The sequence below is a fragment of the Apodemus sylvaticus genome, chromosome X (genome assembly GCF_947179515.1).
Source record: "Apodemus sylvaticus chromosome X, mApoSyl1.1, whole genome shotgun sequence".
NCBI classification, from domain to species: domain Eukaryota; kingdom Metazoa; phylum Chordata; class Mammalia; order Rodentia; family Muridae; genus Apodemus; species Apodemus sylvaticus.
This window is the reverse complement of record NC_067495.1, coordinates 25,502,867-25,522,423: the sequence shown is the minus strand read 5'-3', so window position 1 is coordinate 25,522,423 and position 19,557 is coordinate 25,502,867. Positions and strand designations below refer to the sequence as shown.

Sequence of the window (19,557 nt, the reverse complement as noted above, 5' to 3'; positions counted from 1 at the left end):
TCTCTCTCTCTCTCTCTCTCTCTCTGTGTGTGTGTGTGTGTGAGAAAGAGAGAGAGAGAGAGAGAGAGAGAGAGAGAGAGAGAGAGATGGGAGTTTGAGGTGTGAGAGAGAGAGATGGGAGTTTGAGACAATGTCTCTCAACCAAAGCTACACTGAAAAAAAAAAACTGTTGTACACTATAGGAGCCCTTCTGTTCTGGTGATACTTCTGATACCTGTGACTGATGGCTAGCTACTTCTGAGTGCTGATGTGAGCACTGTACATATCAGATGCTTTAATTTTCATTTTAAAAAATTCCAAACATAAACAAAACTTATGAGTGAAAAAACTTAACCTGATCTTTAACCAATTATCAATCTTAGGTAAATCCTGTTTGCTCTATAACTCCTATTCACCTTTCTATTTTTCTAAATTATCTGAAACATCAATATTTAAAACAAACTTCTATTTTACATATATTAAAATTTATGAAGAACAAATAAAGTTTTTTTTTACATCAGCACTGTCTCCGAGATTTTTACATAATGATGGAATTGTCCAACATGTTACTCACTAGCAAAATATGGCGACTGAGCATATGGTAAATGAGGAACTAAATTTAATTAATTTAGGTGCTGGGGTTTTGGCCTTGTGTATACAAAGCATTAAGACATCCTCCATTGAACTATACTTCTGGTCCCATTAATTAATTTCATTTCAGCTAACTTAAATGACCACATTTAAAAAGTCTCTAGCTATACTGGACAACAGAGATCTAAGTAAAAATATTCATTAGTTTTATCAGCAAAGTAGATATTGTTGACTTCCACGGTGGGAAAATAATAAAGAAATGAAGAATAACTGCTTTATCTACTAGGAAAATTTCTTTAACCAATGCAATTGACATTGTTTGTCTCCTTATGTTTGTGAAGGTATCCAGTATTATTGGAAATTTCTGTAGCATACAAATTCTGTATTTCTATCTACATGATCTGGTAAGAACCCACAACAGCGATAGTGGGAAACCCACAGATAGTGATAAATCAAATTAGTAGGAAAACAGAATAAAAAAAATGATGAACTGGGTATGGTCTTACATATCTGTAATGCCAGAATTCAGGAGGTAGTGGCAAGAGAAACACAAGGCTGAAAGCAATAAGCAAGCCTCACATCTTCTGCTTACCCAGTTTCACAACTGTATCAAGAGGTCCTGGCCAGTAACCGAGCAACCCTGGCTAGGTTTATGTAAGCACCCTGGAGGATGTTCACAGTGCATTGAAACCACGTAACGATACATTTCTCAGAATGTGTTCACTATGTGCTGTATTTCAATATAGGGGAAGCATCTGAAACTCACCCAAAACTATTAAAATTATTCAATGGTTTAATTTTCCAAGCTTGAAGAAAAAAACCCTCAACTTTGATTTGGCCATTCCACCACAAATGCTATGTAACAGCTTCCCTCCAGATTTAAACCTACCATTTTGAAGGGAATCTTAAGTTATAGAATTTACAGGAAGGTGAAACACCCCAGGAAACTCATGAAGACTAGAAGTAAGCAACTCAAAATAGCTTAGGAAGTCCCTGAAACTGACCAGATTTACTGGTCCCCTCCTTCCCCAAGAGTATATAATTAGTAAAGATGGCCGAGAGTTACTTTCCTGCAAGCCAAGAGGCAAATAAGACTCTCAGACTATCCCAACCGCCTGGAAGAAGAGACCAATGGTTCTCAAGTTGAGGGTCATAATTCCTTCTGCACTGGAACTACCCCTTTCAAAGGGGTCGCCTAAGTCCACCTGCATATCAGATATTTTCATCATGATTCATAACAGTAGCAAAATTAGTTATAAAGTAGCAAATAATTGTATGATGGGCGGGGGTCACCACAACATGAGGAACTGTATTAAGGGATTACAAAATGAGGAAGGTTGAGAACCACTGACTTAGAAGAAAGAAAAAGAGTGGCTGAGCTGCCTAGAAACGGTTTAAACACACTGAGCCACCAAGAATAGACACTTCCCAACCTGTTGAGTTGCCTGTTGACTGTGCTTCCAGACTACAGTGAGTTCCAGGCTTTCATGAGCTATCTTTCATGAGCTATCATGAACTAAATTTCATGAACTATCATGGATGCATGTTGGACATGTGTATGCATGCATGCATGTATGTATGAAAACATACTCTTCTGTACATGTAACATGTTGCTCCCTCAGCTGTGCAGCCTCTACTCCCAAACCAAACCCATTGCTGTGCCCTTAAGAGCTCTTCAGCTTGGTCATTGCCTCTACTGGAGGCATTGCATCAACCCCATCATTGTTCGTGTCAGTTTTTAACTGACAGAAGCACCAAAGTCCCATGATCTGCGTGAGAGGAATACCGATGTATATAATTGTAGCCTATCAAATTTATCCTTTTAAGTCAACTAGTAAAATTACCTGAACAGACACAGGCTTCATTATATATCATTGAATTTTAAAGATGATGAATAAGATTGCTTATAAACTAGATCATGCCCCACATGCCTACCAAATTGTTTTAGAAATTGTGAGATACATCATCTTATCATGGTATTTTGATCTTTTTTTGTTCTAATTATGTGGAATTTTCTACTTGTGACATTTTTAAAAAAACAACATCTCTGAATTCCACACACCAGGTAATATTTTTGACATGCACATTTCCTGGCTAAGGCCTCCCAGATAAAACATTCCTACTTGGGAACATATGGGCTTTTGCTAACATTATTACCATGCATGACCACCTCTTTGATTGTAACCTTAGAGTTATACACAATTGCGCATGGTGTTGAAAATAATTATATGAACCATCTTAGTTTCCAATTAACATTAAAGAGAAGCCAGCTTCATTCAGTCAACTCATTAACATAATCATAGCACGCCTAGAGACATAAAAATGTTTCCTGTTCTATTTCTTTATGTAGATATGTGTAAGTGACATGTGTGTGGATGCCCACATAGGCCTGAAGAAAGCATTATTGTCACTGGAGCCAGAGTTACAAGCAGTTTTGAGCTGCTTATAACATGGGTGTGTTGAGAACCAAACACTCTTAAACACTGAGCACTGAGCCCCTCTATTCTTTTCTAAAGTCAGTTCAACCTTTGAGATATCTTTAGCCATCAGCTAAATAAATAAAGCCTACCATATTACTTTTAAAACTCAGCTGAAAATAAATATGACATTCCACAGTTGGCAAGATTGTCTAAAAACAATCTTCATCAAGTTTAACATTCAAATACAGCTGAATTCTATAAATAAGAACAACTGAATTTTAAAAAGCATAATGCACAGGTCATGAACCTTACCTTAGTAGTTCAGTTCAAACATCATTATCTGCAAAGAAAATCAAAATACTCACATTAGTGATGCCCATTTGTTTTGATATCTTTCTTCTATGATATTACTGGTTGAACCTAATGCCTTGTGTATGTTAGGCAAGCTCACAATGAATTATATAACCCCAGCCCTTTTATAACTTCTAGTTTTGAGATAGGGACTTACCAAGCTGCCAAAGCTGGCCTTGAACCTGTCCTGTAGTCCAGGCCAGACCTTGAATTTTCAATTCTCCTACCTCAATCTCCTGTGTCTAGGATTACAGGCCTATGCCAGTTTTCATCATTTTAAGTGTAAAAACGAATTAAATGTTATAAAAAGCATTCAATTACACCTTTATTTTTAATTTAAAAATATCCAAGTGCTATCTATGATCTATCTCAGGTTAAGAACAAATCATCAAATTCTGTATTTTGATCATTATTTTTCCTTTGTCAATTTTTTTTTTACCTGCCCACCCTCTTTTCTAACATGAACATACAGGCACAGCTATAAAGTTATACTAGGAATTATACTTGCCGAAACTTTGGGTGGCTGAGAATAATCACGCCCCAGACAATGAAATAAGGATAACACAGGGAAACCAGAGGAGCTGAGGGAGAGAGACAGGCACCAATGATCCTAGGAACATGTGCTCCCTGCTGACTCCCATTCATGCATTAAAGACTGCTTTTTTTTGTTTGGTTGGTTGCTTTTTTTGCCTTGGTTCCCCAGTTGTTCAGGCCTAAGGCTCTCCCTGTAAAGTCTTCTATGCATGATTGAGAGAGTGTCAGCAGGAAAAGCATGTTCCTAGTACCAAGCCAGGGGCACAGCCCAAAAGTAGATGAACTTCATATCCTAAAACTGCATGGGAACACAATAAAGAGCAGTATCTACATCCAAGGGGCTGTTAGAACATTTACTCTGATGACTGCACACAGGTGCCTCACCAGTACCAGGCTCATTAGAGGAGTGTAGAAACTTTTTGTGGAATGAGAACTTGAAGTCTGAAAGTGGTGCTATTACACACAGGTTCTTTAATGGCCATTTTTTAATACTCAAATTTCAGAAACCACTAAAATCAGAACAAATTATATGCATACCCCTTCGTTAAAGAGCCAATTCATCCCACCACCACTCCCACACCTTTTAAAATTGTTTTACTATTTGTATATGGAGTGGGGGGAGGCAAGGTGAGTGATGGCAGAGGCCAGAAAAGGAAACTGAATCCCACCAACTCCACCAGGCTCCCGACAGACTTATAGACAGTTGTGAGGCACCTGACACAGGTGCTAGGAATTGAACTCAGGTCCTCTAGAAGAGCAGCAGGGGCTCTTATCCAATGACCCATCTCTCCCACAACAGTCCTTCACTTACACATTCAATCAATTAAAACCTAAGACTTTTTTAAAAAATACTTCATTTAGGATTGAGAATAAAGCGGCAGCAGCTAACAATAATAGAGCCTTGTGACCAACATTTACTCATGTTCCTTATCTGTGGGGGTTGAATGAGCACAGTCCCCACAGGCTCACATGTTTGAATGCTTAGTTCCAGGAGGTAAAACTGTTTGGTAAGGTTTCGGGAGGCGTGGCCTGGTGGGAGGAAGGATATTACTGCAGGTGGGTTTTGAGGTTTCAAAAGCCCAGCCATTTCAGCTAGTCTCACTCTCTTTGCTTATGAATCAGATATAAGCTCTCAGCTACTGCTCCAGTGCCATGCCTGACTGCCTGCTATCATGTTCCCCACCATGATGGTCATGGACTTACCATGTGAAACTGTAAGCAAACCCCCAAATAAATACTTTCTTTTATAAGTTGTCTTAGTCATGGTATCTCTTCACAATAATTACAAAAGCTATTTAAGACATGAATTTTCCTATTACTGCCAATAGAATTGAGAGAGGTTACATATGATGCAAGGTCTCACAGCTAGTAAAATACTTAAACCATTAATATGGAAAAATACACCAAAGCCCAACTACTGGGGTACTTCAAATACAACTGCTGGGTTTTTTGTTTGCTTCAGCTTTTGAGAAATCACTGTTGTTATTGAATTTATAAAGGAAATAAGCTACTGGAAGCAGTAAGCTCTTTGTTTGCTCCCTTTATTCCAAGATCTGCAAAAGAACAAGTTAATTCAACAGAACTAAGCTAATCTGCCAATATATAACATAGTATGTCTGAGTATGCTCTGGGTTGTTGCTGTTGATGTTTGTAAGACAGTGTCTCATATAGCACAGGGTGGCATCAAACTCAGTACTTAGCTAAAGATGATCTTCAAACTCTAAACCTCTTGTCTCTACCTCCTGCATGTCAAGATTATAGATATGCATCACCATGCCCAGTTTTATAAGGTGCTAGGAATCAAATCCAGGGCTTCCTGCATGCTAGGCAAAGGCTAGAGCATGGTAGAAATGGTAGACCACATCCCCAACCAAGTGTATTGTATATAAAAAGTATCATGAGTCAAATATCCACAGCTCTCAGAGTCTCCATAGAAGCCTCCAGTTTCATAAAATCGGCAAAAGCAGCTTTCTTCCCAATGCATATTTAGATAGCACCTACTATGTGCCACACATTAACAATGCAAACCACAGTTCTTTCTGGAGGGTAACACTACATAAAGTCACAACTGTAACAGGTCAAACAAAATGAGAGGCGCATAGAACAGAGTATAACTACTCACAGTTGAAAGACCACTTGAAATAGTAACACAGCATCCTGTCCACCATTTCCCCCAGTAAGTCAGGGGTAGAATGTACAAATGTGAGGTTCCATTAGTCAGGCCTAGGCCTCGCCTACCAGTATCTCACAGAGCAGTGTGTGATGCCAGCCAACATCAGGACTTTACATATATGTTCCTATAAACTCATGCCTTTAACTGCTAAGCTACAGGTAAGGTAAAAAGTACCTTCCAGTACCAGAGGGAAACTAGGTTGTGCTACCCTGTGTTAATGAGAACCTGAACATCCCTTTCCAATTGTGGTATGTTCCAACCAAGTCTCAATTTTAGTGACATGGTGTTCTTAGGAAGCCTCCATAACCATTATCTGGCTCCAAGGCAGAGGGTTACCTGATTCAGGGAAGCATGTTAAGACAGGGGACTGAGAAAAGAAAGGTGGACCAACACATTCCAAGGTACTGCCAAGGAACCTTGATGCTGGCATGAACTGGGAAACCCTGAGGCAGGTGAATAATAAAGTTTACTGGGAAGCAGGGACTGGAGGTAGGGAGTCATGCATAGTCAGGGTCTTCAGAAGAAGAAAGCCACTGAGATACCTTCAACAGTAGAACTCTCGATGAGACAGAGCCCAGAAAAGTAACTGGCTGCCCCAGAAACAGTGAGTTGAAGAAGCTTGCAAGTAGAGCTAGGATGGATACCTTACGATCTCTTCACACTGCCAATGGTGTCAGCTGGTCTTTGGTACCAAAACTGAGGTGGTTGTGTCTTGCTTGATTCTCAAGTAAAATGGTTACCATCAGACTTCCAGCTCTTTGTTGCTTGCCTCCATTGGCATCTCCACCCCTTTGATTGGTATCTGGCTAACTCACTCTTAAACCCTCTAGTCAATGCAGCTAGACCTCTCCCCTCTTGCGAACACTTCCTATTCTAACTAAGCCTATTAAGCCATGCTCCTAACATTTGCAATCCTGGCTTTAGCTGTCAACATGCCTACCATGCCTTCTAATAAAAACATTCACTATTCACAAACATGTAGTACACACTATTATAAGAAGACCCCATATTTTTCCTGATTGTCAACATCAGACAAAAAAAAAAAAATCTAAAACCAACTTCTCCCAAAAAGAAGAAAAATGATTTTTTTAAGAAAGGGTTTCTCTGTGTAGCCTTGGCTGTCCTGGAACTCACTCTGTAGACCAGGATGGCTTCAAACTCACAGAGATCTGCCTACCTATGCTTCTGGAGTGCTGGGATTAAAGGCGTGTGTTACGGCAGCGCAGCAAAATTTTTGTTAAAAAAAAAAAAAAGAAGCGGAGCGAGTGGAAATGACTTAGCTCCGAGGGAGGTTGGAGAGAGCTCAGCAGTTAGCGCATACTGCTAGCCACCACCTCCCAAGCCTGTCCAAAGATCTGCAGAACTCACCACTCACTTGCACCCAAAGCTATTTTTGCCTTCAGTGGATCCACCATCCTGTATGGGCTGTAACCCTGGTCCAGGAAACACCATCCCACCACAATGGTACAAGGCAGCTGGCAAGAGCCCCAGGTCAGATCTCCTCAGCTCCCTCTTTCCTTTGTACTATCATTCTTGCCTTCACTCATTTCCATCTGCTTACATGCTCCAAGTTGCACGTGCCTGCCTGTTTCCCTGTTACAATGTCAACTTACAGGGAGGAACACAACACCTATGTCATCCAGTCATGTGGTGGCTGGTTTTATGTAAACCAGACATAAGATAGAGTCATTTTCAAAGAGGGAAACCTCAATTGACAAAATGATCCCTTAGATTGGCCTTGTGGGCAAGCATGTGCTGTGTTTTCTTGATTGATGTTTGATGTGGGAGAATACAGCTCACTGTGGGCTATGCCACCCTTGTACGGGTGGTCCTGGGTAAGTAGGCTGGCTAAGCAAGCCATGAGGTGCAAGCTTTTGCATCAGTTCCTACCCCCAGGTTCCTGCTGACTCCCCTCAGCAATGGAGTGTGACATGAGACTTGTAAACGGAAGTGACTCCATGGAGAGTTAATATGGCATGGAGCAGATGGGGAAATAAGCAGTGATGGGTAGAGTAAGTTTTCAACCCAAGTTGTTTATGGTCATGGTATTTTATCACAGCAATAGAAACCCCAAGATGACAATTCATATGTCCTATTTTTGTCTGCCACGTTGAAAAAAATGCTCTGCACATGGTGAAATGCAAATAAATGCTAAAATAAAGCATTCACCATTATTTTTGCTATTCTATTATTCTATTTCTATCTATACTTAACATGTAAATTCTACTACTTTTGATATCCATTAAAATATGTGCGAAAAATGATTCTTGTAATTCTGATGAGAATTAGTACTACTGACTGAAATTAACAAGAGTGGGCATATACATGCTGAAAAACTAGCACATTTCTTTAGTCAGACAGATACTAGAGGGAGAGCAGGCTCCCTGGGGTAACCCATCTCCTCCAAACTGCAGAAACACATACTTCAGACTGTCCCTTTGCAACTTCTCACTCCTGACATTTTTAATTGAATTTGTCAACTCCTGATTTAAATTTAGGAAGGCTCTTTTCCCTCCCCAAATTCCCAAGTCCTTTTGCATTACTTCACCCTGAATGCCCTCATTAGGGGCATAGCTACTATTTCAATCAACTGCATAGCTTAAGAAGATGAGCTTTTGCCGGGCGGTGGTGGCGCACGCCTGTATCCCAGCACTCTGGGGAGGCAGAGGCAGGCGGATTTCTGAGTTTGAGGCCAGCCTGGGCTACAGAATGAGTTCCAGGACAGCCAGGGCTACCCAGAGAAACCCTGTCTTGGAAAAAAAACAAAAAACAAAAAACAAAAAAAGATGAGCTTTAGATGGGATAGGGGTGGCACATGCCTACAAATCCTGTACTCAGGAGGTAAAGACAAGTAGATCCCAAGCTCAAGGCCAGCTTGGGCTACAACTGTGATATCTAATGTGGAGGGGAGGGAAGAGATAGAGGGGAGGGGGAGGGAAAGGGGAGAGGGGGAGAAGAGAGAAGAGAAACAGGGGAGGGGAGGGGAGAGATGGGAGGGAGAAGGCAGGAGAAGGAGAAGAGGGGAGGGAGAGGGGAAAGGGGAAGAGGAGGAGAGGTGAGAGAAAAAAGGGAAGGGGAGGGGAAAGCAGGAGAGTGGAGGAGGGAAAGAAAGAATAAAAGAAGGGGGAGGGGAGGAGAAGGAAGGGGAAGGGAAAGAAATGAATGGGCATCTAATGGGTGCTAGTTCTATAGCAAAAAGGTAAAAAAAAAACACCAAAACCAAACCAGAACTAAGGAAAACACCACAACAACAGGCCAACTGGGAGGCTCAAGATTTGATGACCAGTTGAAAAAGATTATCTAGCACTAAGTACAGCCTCACAGATAGGAAAGGTAAAACAATGAAAACCTGTGGAAATCAAGCCATAAATAAACCTAACCAAACTATCACTGACAAAGCACACACTCAATTAAATAAGTCACTTCGAGTACTCTTTCTGGAAAATGAAGCATCTAATTTGATTTTAAAACTAGTTTTTCATGAAAAAGAGCATTTCTGTAGTTAGGTATGGTAGCAGGACAAAAGAGTCAATCAAGCAACCAAGGAGTAGATAATTCAGAGCTTTGTGTACTGCTAGAAATGCTCAGTGAACCACGTTTAATTAAGGCATTTCGGAACACTAACGGCTACTGTATCAGACAATGGAGGTCTACAGCACGGTGAATGAACATGAGGCTGGTAACCCCCTAGAATCCCAAGCAGGCTCAGATGAGTCTAACAGTTTAACAGGAACCTGTATGTGTGAGCTTCATACTGGAAAGATTAGAAGCACTTTCACCAGTGTTGTGGACTGGTGCATGTGTATGTATGCACTGTGTATGCAGGCACTGCATGTGAAAGGCATAGAACAATCTTGGATGGCATCCACCTCGTGTGAGACAAGGTCTTCTCAATGGCCTAAAACCAACCAGTCTGGCTGGCCAGAGAGCCCCAGAGATCTTCCTTCCTATCTCTACCTCCCTAGTGCAGGGATTATAAAAGCCTGGCATTGCCAGGCAGTGGTGGCGCACACCTTTATTCCCAGCACTTGGGAGGCAGAGGCAGGAGGATTTCTGAGTTTGAGGCTAGCCTGGTGTACATAGTGAGTTCCAGGTCAGCCAGGGCTACACAGAGAAACCCTGTCTCGAAAACCCCGCCCCCCCCCAAAAAAAACCAAATGCCTGGCATTTTTGACTGGGTTTGAGAATCAAACTCGGGTCCTCATGCTTGTAAGGTAAGCTCTTAACCAAGCAAACACTCTCTCCAGCCTCAGGTTTTATTAGGTTCCTTTTAACCCTTATATCACATACATATATCACTTTGATCATACCCCACAAATACCAGATGGCCTCTCTTCTCCACCTCCCCTTCCTTCCTTCCTTCCTTCCTTCCTTCCTTCCTTCCTTCCTTCCTTCCTTCCTTTCTGAAGCCTACTTCATTTAATCACTGTCGCCGACATGAGCATGGATAGAGGGCTAATTACCTAAGAAAGGACAACTTACCAGTAAAATATGGCTCTCCTTCCTGTAACCATTAACTGCCTAAGCTCTTCAGCCTCGGGGAGGGGGGAAGGTAGATCCTTCTGAGTTCCTTCCTCATCTAAGATGGACTGTTGATGGCCTCAGTCCTATGCCTGTCATGTGCAAGTAACCAACTGCTGTCATCAGTCTTTTTTTGTTTGCTTGCTCTTTCTCAAGACAGTTTCCATGTGTAGCCCTGGCTGTGCTGGAACTTGCCCTGTAGAACAGGCTGGTCTTAAACTCAGAGATCTGCCTGCCTCTGCCTCCTGAGTGCTGGGAATAAAGGCTTAGAAGAATTTAGAATTCATTGTTTCTAATAGCTGAATAGTACTCCATTGTGTATATATACCACATTGTTTGCATCCATTCTTCTGTTGAGGGATACTTTTGGGGAGTGGGGGGCCAGAAAAGGGGAAATCATTTGAAATGTAAATAAAAAATATATCGAATAAAAAAAAAGAATTTAGAAGTCCCTCAAAAATGATCAACGAAGCTGGGCATGGTAATACACATACTGGGAGGCAGAGGCGAGACAGACCTCTGAGTTTGAGGCTAGCCTGATCTACACAGAGAATTTCAGGACAGCCCAGGCTTCATAGTAAGACTCAGCTTTAATTTTTTAATTGACTGCCTATGTCATTTCTACATCACATGTGATCAGTTTATGTGCTCCCTAACACCTTTCCAACTTTTCATCTTTATTCAGTACCACTATTTCCTTCTCCTCCCATCACTCATGAGTCTTTTGTGTATTAAAGTTTCACCATAAACTGTGATAGTTCAGTGAATACCTTTACTCATGGGAAACTGTTAAAACCCAGAAGTAGGGATATTAAGTTTTGTTCTTTGTGAGGTGCAAGCATAAATCTACCTTTAAAAGGCACTTTAAATTTATTTTTAATTTTCAGTACTGTCTTTGTTTTGTTTTGTTTTGTTTTTCGAGACAGGGTTTCTCTGTGTAGCCCTGGCTTTCCTGGAACTCACTTTGTAGACCAGGCTGGCCTCAAACTCAGAAATCCACCCGCTTCTGCCTCTGCCTCCCAAGTGCTGGGATTAAAGGCACTGCGCCACCATCGCCTGGCCAGTACGTCTTTTTTAAGACAGGATGTCACCATGTAGCCTTTGTTGGCCTGGAACTGTGTAGACCAGGCTGACCTCAAACTCAAGAGATTTGCCTACTTCTGCCTCCCAAGTGTTAGAATAAAAGAATTAATATAAAGTAAACTACCTGAAGAAGGTGAAAGTCAAAAATAATTGTCATGTTATGTCTGAAATAAGCACTATGCTCTGCCAGAAAACAAATGTTTCAAGGTTACTGACCTTCATTTATTTACTTCTGAATTATGGACTTTGTGATTTTGCCTTTTAAAACACTGTACCTCTGAGCTTTGACACGAAGAGACTTAAGAGGCATGAGCCCACTCTTGGTCACTGACTAATGATATATGGGGAGGGGGTGCAGTTAGTTGTTTTAAGACTCAACTAGATCAGAGGCTTGGCAATTCCATCCTACATACAGAGAAGTTGTCGCCAGTTCAATGGCAGACACTACAAGTAGCTCTTCACAAAGTTCTGTTTACTGGATGCATGTGACACCGGCCCATAAGCAGCACCCCAGTTTAGTCCTACTGAGCTGCTGGGTTGCATTCTTCTCACAGGAAAGCCTGCACTAACTGGACCCTTCACTACCAGTTCTCTCTCTGCCTCCACACCAGACTTAACTCTCTAGAGTTACACACCTCAATACCCTGAAACATCTGCAGGCCATCAAAATGACCACTAGCCAATCCAATGTCTTCCCACTGCTCACATGAGAGCCTTCAGGTATACAGGGCCCTAAAGTGAACAAAGATTGAAGGTTTGGGTTTTCTGTTTGTTTGTTTGTTTGTTTGTGTTTGTTTGTTTTAAAGTCTGACCAGTCCCTCTACCTGTAGCAAGGATAATAGCAAATTCCTTGAAGATGTACATGCCACAGAACTGCTGGAAGTGTAATCACATATTGTCGAAAACAACTAAGAAAATGGAGGCCCTCTTACCAAAGTATCTTTCGAGTACCACACGTTTGCCCAGAGGCAAGGTAGGATTCCTCGAGTCTTAGTCAGGACTAAGTCTCCATGATTACAGCAATGAAGCCTATATTACAGAGCAAGAACTAACCCCTCTGCCTCTTGAAAATATCCCCTGAAACAGTCCAGAAGACTACTGACAGCAGGCTCTGCTCTCTTTCACACAGCCTCACCTTTCTTCAGCCAGGTGACTGCCTATCCTAACAATCCCTCAAAGAAGGTAATCTCCTAAGGGTGAAGTCCATACCTCTTCTCACTGGCTATAAATACCAGCAATTCCCTAAAGTCCACCTTCACCCTCTCACAGCTCAGAGCTACACAAGAATTTCCAAGCCCTTTATAATGATATTCAAATTCAGGGTATCAAAGAATGTTATTTATCCTTCCAATACCCCTCTCTCCCATCTCATCCCTGATTCGATCATACAAAGAACTGTGTCTATTCCTTTCCAACCCATTGCCACTGTCTTATTGAGTCAAATATCAAGTGCTAGAGCTCTATCTTAACAGCTGCTGCTTACTAAAACAATAGATAAGTATCTGTCTTAGTTTTTGTGTTGCACTCTGACAAATGAACGTAGGGGGAAAAGACTTTCCAACTTACAGTTGGCAAGGGGAGACAAAGGATACAGTGCACACCACCACAGAGGAGGACGCGAGGCAACGAAAGCCTCAAGAGCCTGGTCATACAGCAGCAGCACCAGGAGCAAATGATTCCCTTTCCCATTTACTCAGTTCAGGATCCCAGCCAGAAAAAAAAGAACTGGAGCTACTCACAGTGGGGGGGGGGGGAGCCCTCCTCCTACCTTAGTTAAGCAGAAACGTCCAGAAGCCCATCCTTAAATGATTCTCCATTCGGTCAACTTGATAACACTAACCATTAAAATATCTATGGCCCAGCCCCTTAAAACCACCGCAGATCAGACACTACCCCCATGCCTCAGAGCTCAAGAATGTTATTTCCTCCTTCCAATACCCCTGCCTCCCCTATCATACAAAGACTAGTAATATAGATGAAAGCTAACAAAGATTAAATACCATCCCCAGGCCTAACTAAACATGGAAGGTCAAAAGTGGTAGCCTCACTCCCATCAAGTAACAGAAAAAACACACACACACACACACAAAAGTTACAAGGTTGGAAAAGACACCAAAAAAGTAACTATTTTAGATGCAAACCAGCACTAAAACTTGCCAGTCATGGTGGTACACATACCTCTGTTCCTAACAATCTCTGTGATGTTAGTTCAAGGCCATCCTGGTCTACAAAGCAAGTCCAGGACAGCCAGAGCTTTGTTACACAGAGAAACCCTGTCTCAAAAGCAACAGCAACAAAAAACCTTTAGAAACTATAAAGCTAACACTATAGTTGTGGCACCCTGAAACTCAAGAAAAAATGACGAACAAGGAAACTTAACTGAAAAAGAACTGAACTGAACTGAACTGAAAAAGCCCTGCCTAGCTCTCCAGCACTTTTCCAACCACCAGGACAGATACAGACTAAAAGTTGGAACACTGGGGGGGGGGGGGGCGCGGGGCGGGGGGGGGGGGGGGGGGACGACACATGGACAGCTGCCCTCCTACCGCAGCACGCTCCTATCTTTTAGAGTTATTTCCTGAACAAGGGCATACAGTAAGAAATGGGGAGAAAAGAGGTAGCAAATGGAGAGAGCCTGTGCAGCCTCTGTTCCCAACTCGGCAACAAAGTGTCAGCCATCCCCAACTGCAAGCCGGCGGGTGGGGGGGGGGGGTTTGCAGACTTACTAACAGGAATGGTGGGGAACTAAAACCAACTAACACCTTGTTTCCTTACCACTAAACCCGTAACTGTATAAACTCTAATGGAAAACACCAACTTCGAATCCCATGGCTCAGACACTATGTGGCTTCACCGGAGTAGAGCAGGCTACTTAAAATGTTTAAAGGAAACAGAGATGCTGGCATCTGTATGCTCAAGGGAGTTCACAATTTCAACACTGCATTGCACACATTCCTTCTGGTGACTTAACTTTGTAAAGTTGAGTTTGCTCAAGATCACAGAGGAAAAATTAAAAACAGATTTTTAAGGATGGCAGTTGTCTGCTGCTCCAAAACAACTATTTTTTTCAAATTGAATTTAAGACTATTAGAATTCGTTCCAGAATAACCTGCTTTCACCAACATATGCACACAAACACCCCCAGCGACTTCTTTGACTTCCTGTTCCACCATGTATGCATTCCAGGTAAGTTTACCAGATCAAGCATACAACCACAACTACAGCAACCGTGTAAGCTGAAGACAGCAACCCAGAGACTTCTACTTGTTTTTATTTTCTTTTGGAGATAGGGTGTCATGTTGCCCAGGCTGGCCTGAACATCCTATATTGCCAACAATGCCCTTGAAGTCCTGATCCCTCCCAAACGCTGGGGTCACAGGCATGCCATGCCTGGCCTCTTTGGACCTGTTATAATCACTCAACACTCCTATCTTTTAGAGTTCTACTCAGTGAGATGTTGAAATAAGTGTGAGGCATTTTCCAATTTAGCTAACTCTGCTAACACAGCTGCTTCTGAGACACAGCCTCTTAGAGGCTACTTAACCACTGTACTCTACACCTAATCCAAATCACCAAACCTGAGCCTTTATATACTGTTTTGCTACCCTTCACTCTTAGATTAAAAAAAAAAATTGTCATGGAATGAATGTGTGAAGTCTTTCCACACTGTCCTCATCCCCGTCAACACAATGGCAATCATAATGCCTTCAACCTCAGACAAAAGTGAAATCTGTGTCCATGGCGGATGAAGCCAGGCCTGCCTGCTTCACTTCTACACTTTTTCTGAAACACACTCTCCCTCTATCTTATACAGACCTTACTTAACAACCACTGACTACATCTCCAAGTCCTGTCTACGTTTCCAATGCAAATGACATTCTACAGCTTGAAATCATCAGGGTCAAAAATTAACAAAATGTAATGGAAAAATCCAGAATGTGGAAATACCCAGAGCACAACACAGTATGTACAGTACCAAGAGTCACATTGGGAAACAGATTTTTTTTTCTCCAAGTTATCTAACCAGCCCAGGCACCCTGAAGCAAAGCAGGTTTGGGATTGCCACAGGCCTGCCTGACACCCAACCACACCCACATACATACCTAGCAGGCTCCAGGTGTCCAGCCTCAGTATCTGACCTTTCATTGGCTTCCAGATTTCCCACCAAACTCCCTGAGGCACTTTCAGACTTCAGCCCCTCCTTTCCCAGCAACCCTTTAATAAAAGGCCTCAGTGGAAGGATGGCCTGGTAGTCACAAACACTATTTTCTTATGCTATCTAGCTTTTACTATCTACACAGCTTTCAACTTAGCCTCACTGGGCACCACTTCTAATTGGCCTATTTCCTCCAGCTCCTTAACCAACAAAGTGCCCAGGGCAGAATTACGTGGCAGTTAATGATTTGCTATCTCACCTGATCCATTTACTCTTGCAGACATTAAGAGGTAGTGTGTCTTTCTACAAAGAAAGAAATGTGGTGACCTAACTATATTAGAGCAGCAAGACACATACTCACACCCAGAAACAAACCTACTGACCACGAGAATGTTTTCCCAGGAAATCCTCAGGAGAGTCAACACTTTTTGATACATATACACCCATCCCCCATGCGAAAAGCTCACCTAACAGTAAAAACTGACACCTGGTCTCAGACAAGCATGGTAAAAAAAGAGGCTGAAAAAGACCAAAAGGAAAATTATGTAGGCTGGAGAAATGGCTCAACAGTCAAGAGCACTGGCAAAGGGCTGAGTTGGATTATGAGTTGCAGCCCAGCCTCCTGATCTATGGCCAGCTGAAACCACAGGGAGATCCTATTATATTAATATATTATATTAAAAAAAAATTGACGAGGCAGTGGTGACATGTGCTTTTAATCCCAGCACTCAGGAGGCAGAGGCAGAGGCAGGAAGATATCAGTGAGTCTGAGGTTAGCCTGGTCTAGAGTAATTTCCAGAACTGCCAGGGCTACACAGAGAAACCCTGTCTAGGAAAAACCAAAATAAAGAAAGATATAGATGAATAAATAAAAGGGGACACATGCCCAACTCAACTGTACTAGAAAGCTTTAACGAACTCAGCAGCTGTTCTTCGCCCCATCTAAGTGTGTCCAGAAAAAAATGCCGTGACACATGTACTTCTGTGCTGGGTGTGGATGTGTTCATTCCTTAATTACACCTGACCTCTACTGCTAAGTAGTCCAAACAATAAATTGTGTTCTAGGACTACGTAAGAACATGGTCTTATGATTTCTACTAGACTGCCAGCTTCAGAAAGGTAGAAGCTTTGCCACTAGTCTTCCTTCTGTACAAGTGCCCCACAAAAAAATACCTGTGGATGAGAATAATGAAAAACCAAACTTCCTAAGTTAACTACAGAGGTGCCTAGTAGCTTAAAAGTTTTTGTCATTTCTGTCTTTTTTTATAAAGGTTTATTTATTTATTATATGTAAGTATACTGTAGCTGTCTTCAGACACTCCAGAAGAGGCCATCAGATCCCATTACAGATGGTTGTGAGCCACCATGTGGTTGCTGGGATTTGTACTCAGGACCTCTGGAAGAGCAGTCAGTGCTCTTAACCACTGAGCCATCTCTCCAGCCCCGTCATTTTGTCTTTAAAAAAAAAAAAAGATTCTAAAACTGTGTGTGGGTAACATATCCCTGTAATACCAGAATACCAGAATGTAGAATCAGGAATTCAATACCAGCCTCTTCATAACAGCGATACTGAGGCCAGCTTTTAAAAAAAAAAAAAAATCTGTTACCAGGTATTCATAAACCTTAGAGAATTTTTCCTCCAGCAAGCTTTTAAAATAATAAAAAATGCTATCTTAAACAGTAAAATGGCATTGTGCTTAAAGAACTACAGAAGCCCAGTGTAACCTGGAATATGAACAAAAATGCTTTCTCTCCAATTTTTTTCAAATATCCCCTGAGAGGATAAAATTGCCTCTGAGTTCAAAACTACTACTCCAAAAAGCCCACAAACATGTTTGAATTTCAACACAGCTCCCTCACTCCCTAGGTGACCTTGGAAACAAAAATCTAACCCTCCTGGGCACTAGCAAATTTCCCATCTGTAACAGAACCATTGCTTTGAAAACACCAGGAAAATGAAAGGGTGCACAGAGAATACTGCCTCAAACAACCAGCTCATGTGAGCTGGAGTAGGACTCCCCCCCTCAAGAAAAAAAGACTGAGGGAGGTTAGAAAAAAGAAATTGCTATTACTAAGAGAACTTCAGAGTACTATAGTATAAAATGGAAGTAGTTGGATGGAGGGAATGTAAAAGGATCAGGCTGGAAAAGAGATCACCACCTACTAATTTCCTACTCTCCAACAATGGATGCTTTCTCTGGTTTTTGCTTGTCTACTTTAACCTTCCAGAAAATAAACCACAAATATCCTCAAATTCCTCTAATGTTCTAAATAAGTAAACTTCCAAACCATAAATGCTTCAGTACAATGAAACACTACAATGCACATGAAGAACCCAAAAAGCAAGAAGACCCTGCCATACACGACACGAAGATAGGACACTCGTATATGTTGTTACTTGGGGTGCTACACAAGTAGTGATAAGTTTGATCTCAGATTCTAAAAAAATAAAGTGAAAGCAGGTCCCTTAGCTGAGAGAGGAGTTGGGAACTTTGCACAGGGGTACAGCTCTTTCTTAGCAAACCACAAGTCCCTAGGTTTGGTCTCCAGCAATGGAAGAAAAAGAATGAAAAGAAAAAGGGAAATAGTCCTTAGTTGAAAGCCCTGGGTTTCCTTCAATTCTAGTTAAGATTTCAGGCAGTGTAGGGATTTTCCATTGCAGTGGTGCTAGCAAGGAAAAAGACAGAACTTACAGCAACAAAACAAAACAAAAACCAAATTCAGTCTGTTGATTTTATGAAGACGCTGTGAAAAGACTGGTCACGTGCCAATTTGGAAACTTGCAGAAGTTATTCCTCAAAAGAAGTATGATCACGGGATGTGTCATCACAAAACAAAACAAAACAAAACAGAACCATAATACGTTCACCAACCATTTGATCAGTACTTAAAAGTCTCCTCTGGTTTTTTCACTAAGATGGAAGAAAGGAACGCGACTCTGAAACCTCAGCCAAGATCTGATATCTGACAATGTTCCCAACCGCCTACATGGTCTTTGCCCTGATTTTATCTTCCAAGCTCCCTCACCTGGGTGGGTCAAAGGGTAGTATGTCAGAGGTCACCAAACTCAAATAACACAAGCTTGCTTTCCCCCCAGCATTAGTCAGTCACTCCAGTTCAAGGTTTGGTCCCGAGTAGGTGTCCCCGTGTGGTTAGGGAAAAGACTAGTGTATAAACGTCTACCCAGGTATTTGGATTGATCCTGTGAGCATGGTTCCACCATCCTATTCCCAAGTGTTTGGGGTATATCTCTTTCCTGAGATGTTTTAGGAAGGGATTTGTCTTCCTATCTAGTCGGTCAGTCTGTGTGTGTGTGTGTGTGTGTGTGCATGCGCGCGCGCGTGTATGTCCCGAGTGGTTGGGTGTGTGCTCCTCTTCCCGTGATTGAATGTGAAAAGCCATCTTTCTTCCTACTTCAGTCATTAGGAGACTAAGGGACAAGCTACCCCTGATGCCCAGCAGTCTACAGACCCGCGCCTATTAGGCTCGTCCGCAGCTCCGGCGGCCCTCAGCTCCAGCTGCTCAGCTCCGGCTGCACGAGCTCTAAACCAGCTCTGGCCGGACCTCAAATAGCATGATGACCCCTGCTCACCTTGCGGACACACACAGGAAAACCTGGGAGCTGTTCGCCAACACGCCTGGGTGCAATGGGAGCAGAAAGTGGGCCACAGACTCCGGAACGTCGAGAGCACTTCCAAGAGGGAGAGGCTTGGGCAGAAGGACCAATATGGCGGGCGAGCAGGGCGGGG

General features: G+C 42.2%; 1 protein-coding gene across 1 annotated transcript in view; it reads right to left on the bottom strand.

The window, feature by feature from the left end:
• The window catches only part of Rab9a (RAB9A, member RAS oncogene family), a 23,871-nt gene extending 4,314 nt beyond the window's left edge, over positions 1–19,557 (bottom strand). Inside the window, exons 1-2 of the mRNA XM_052170065.1 lie at positions 19,401–19,557; positions 3,303–3,330 (exon numbers count right to left, since the gene is read on the bottom strand). The gene's annotated coding sequence lies outside the window, so the exon portion shown is untranslated. The remainder of the gene's footprint in view (positions 1–3,302; positions 3,331–19,400) is intronic.